We start from the raw sequence: 3,243 nt of genomic DNA, 5'->3' as shown, positions 1-3,243 counted from the left end.
AGCTTTTCTGTGAGGATGGAAAGAACATAAACCTGGGCAGGTTTTCAGCCCAGTACCAGCTGTAGACACAGGGAAATGGGAGAGTTAGACACGCTGTAGTCGTGAGACATTGTGGTAGCGGACATTGGCATGCTTAACTGTTTGGTCCGTCAGGTGACCAGATGGAGATACACGTAGGTGGCCAGGGACAGGACTGAGGCGGGGTGACTGAGAGGTTGAGGTAAACATTAACAGAGATCAGGAAATTGAAGGGATGAGTGGGCCAGGTTTCTCCCCTGCAAGGTGGGCCAGCAGCAACCAAGATGACTAGGTCTCTGTGGCTTCCCTAGTTCCACAGGTGTGGAGTCCACAATAATTCAAAAACATTAGCCACCTACCCGGGTCTTCTGCTGCGTGACCCTGTCCCAGAGTCTCTGCAATTACAGAAGAAGAGTGGATTAAAAAGACAAGACCCCAGCTGTGTCAAGAGCTATGCTGAAATAACCACAGACTTGTGTAAGCAACCCCCTGTTAAGTTTGTACAAACACCTTGTTATCACAAATTGTCAATATGGTTGTCAAATGTTATCACAAGGTGTAAGTTCCAGGAATGTACCATCACTCAAGACTTTAAAGTCAAACTGTAATAACTCCTTCTTGTTTCACCCAGGACCTCCCACCTACTTGTAACTCTTGCTTTAAAAAAAAAAGAACCCTACTCCCTCTGTTCTGTGTCTGATCTCCATCTACCCCTGGCCCTAACTAGTTAGAAGTTCTGGTACCCCGTGGTTATGTAATAAAGTTGCCTCTGCTCATCTAACTTTGGTGGCCTGGTCCTCATTATTTGTATGATTCCCAGACCCAACAGCAGGGTGCCACACCCAGCCTACCCTTGGCAGGTTGGCAGCCTTGGTCATCCATAAATCCCCATGGTATTCCCAACAGCCTGGTGTGAGTGGGAATTACAGTTCCCATTTTATAGAGTAAGAAACCCAGGCTTAGTGTGTTCCAGGGCATTCTGAATGAAAGCCAGGCAGAAAGAGGCCAAAATCTGGGCCCTGCTGCTTCGAAGAGTCCACATCCAGCGCAGATACACGTTTGGGACAGGATAGGGCCCGCTTTCCGTAACTGACTGGGACACTCTGGGCACCTCACCAGGGCCTACATTCCTCTTCTCCAGCCAAAATCTTGGGACTCCGTGTGAAGATACAGATGGGACGGGAGGGGTGCTCATCTCATTGGGTCTTCCCATTCACAGCTGCCCTGCCTTGGCCCTGGCTGAGTCCCTTTAAGAGATGTATACCCCAAGTCAGTCAACATCCTCTGCCAGCGTTTGGTAGGGCGTACAGATCCGCCAGGGCCAATGCCACACTGGGCAGCCAGAGCCCCGGGAGGCTCTCCTACCGCGGACAACAACTGGGATGGGAAGGAGGGAGTGCTGGGGCCAGGGCCACCCTCCCACTTCATAGCCAGCGCTAGTGGGTGGCCTCTGGGAGACTCGGGGTTCGCATGCGCACTCAGCTGCCCGTCCTCGCTCTCCCACCTCTTCCCGAGACCACGCCTCTGCCTCCAATGGGCGGAGGCTTAGAGGTTGGGCGGGCCAGAACGAAGCCCCGGGTCCAAGCTCCAGCTGCAGAGCTCCAGCCCCAGCCCGCCGGCCGTGGGGACAGCAACTCCCCGCCGAGTCCCAGGCTTCAGCGCGGGCTGGTCCAGCCTCTGCTCCAGTGCCTGCGCTGTGCCCTGTATCCCGGGAGTCCGGCTCCAGCTGCGGCGACACGGCAGGTAGGAGGCGCTGCGCAGAGGGAGGCGTGTGCGAGCGCGTGTGTTTGTGTGTGTGTGTGTGTGTGTGTGTGTGTTGTGTGTGTGTGTGTGTGTGTGTGTGTGTGTGTGTGTGTGTGCGCGCGCGCGCGCGTGTGCGCGCGCGCACAGATGCAGGTGCAGCACGAATTGGAACAGGGGCTGCACATCCCGCGGATTCAGGGCTGGGAGGTGAGCGCTGGCCTGCAGGCCTAGGAGGCGGAGAACGCCGCCCCCCCTTTCCCGCCCCAAAGATCCGCCCGGATTCATCTCCACCTCCAGCAGCCTTGGGTGAGGGGCCTCCCTTGCCTCCACCTGGGTATTTTGATGTTGTACTCCCGGTGCAGAGGCGCTGGTGTGTGCTTATCATCGGGCTTAACTCTTTCTAATCTTCCTTACAAGTCCCCTTTCCTGTTTCCACCTCTGTAACCCTCACCCCATTCAACCTTCTAACCTTTCTAGGTGCCTCTATCTCATGGCTTGGAAGAGGCATGAGGCCAAAGACCCCAGCTGTATGGTCCTGTGCCCCTTCTTGGCCATGGTCCCCAGGTTGAATGGGGGCCTTCTCCTTGGCTGCAGGGCTGATGTGTGGTGCTGGGAGCAGGGCGGGTCTGGCAGAGACTGGCTCCCCACCCCACTCCCAGCCCTCAGGCTTAGGGGTGTAGGAAAGGTCTTCCTAAGGGGTTCAGAGTTGGAGTAGGACCGAAGATCATTAACAGGTGCTAAATGTTTCTTTCCTCAAACCTTTCTGTGATGAGATTCAACCCCAGACCTCACACAGATGAGCCCCAGCTGCAAAAGGGAAGCCAGCTCCCCTCCAAGCCTTAGAGTCTAAAGTGACCCAGCCAGAATTGGCACCCAGGTCCCCAAGGCACAGGCCATGGTCTTCTCTCTGTGCCAGAGGGTGGAGCACTCAGCCAGGGCTGAGGGCAGCTAAGTATTCAGGGAGCTAGGGAGACCTTCCTGGGAACCTCTGCCTTGGCAAGGTTGGTGGGGGTGGAAATGAGCCTTGCTGGTCCTTGCTACAGGCTTAGGGCAGTGAAGAAGGCCAGAGGGGTGGGATATGGTGGGTCCAGCTGTGGCTGCTGCCCGAGGCTGGGTCACAGCTGAAGCCTGGGTGGAACCTGCCCTGAGAGGTTTCTTTTTCCCTAGATAGGCCCCTGACTTGAGTCCTGAGAATAAGGAAGAGTCAATCCCAGGCAGGGCCACCCTTGCCTGGGAGCTGATATAGTTCATCCAAACAGGGACTGGGAAAAGTTCAGCAAGGTGAAGAAAGGACCTTAGAATTTAAGCCATGAAACAGGCCAGGAAAGAACACGAGCAAAGGACAGAGATGCGATGCTGCGTGCCAGTCTGAGGGGGTGTGTGTGTCTGACAAGGGCCGTATTTGGCTACTCTGGGGGAGGGGTTATTGCAGAGGTTCCAGCAGGGAGAGCCCCCACTTCCCCTCTGTTCTCCTCAGCACCT

General features: G+C 55.7%; 1 protein-coding gene across 2 annotated transcripts in view; it reads left to right on the top strand.

Moving 5' to 3' along the window:
* Nucleotides 1-1,562: 1,562 nt before the first annotated feature.
* The window catches only part of Capn5 (calpain 5), a 55,145-nt gene continuing 53,464 nt past the window's right edge, over nt 1,563-3,243 (top strand). Inside the window, exon 1 of one of the 2 annotated variants that reach the window (XM_036168438.1) lies at nt 1,563-1,761. The gene's annotated coding sequence lies outside the window, so the exon portion shown is untranslated. Of the gene's footprint in view, nt 1,762-1,913; nt 1,969-3,243 lie in introns of those variants that run through there. The other variant, XM_036168445.1, reaches the window with a different exon arrangement.

The sequence above is a fragment of the Onychomys torridus genome, chromosome 1 (assembly GCF_903995425.1).
Source record: "Onychomys torridus chromosome 1, mOncTor1.1, whole genome shotgun sequence".
In the NCBI taxonomy this organism is placed as follows: Eukaryota; Metazoa; Chordata; class Mammalia; order Rodentia; family Cricetidae; genus Onychomys; species Onychomys torridus.
This window is presented reverse-complemented; position numbering and strand designations above follow the sequence as displayed.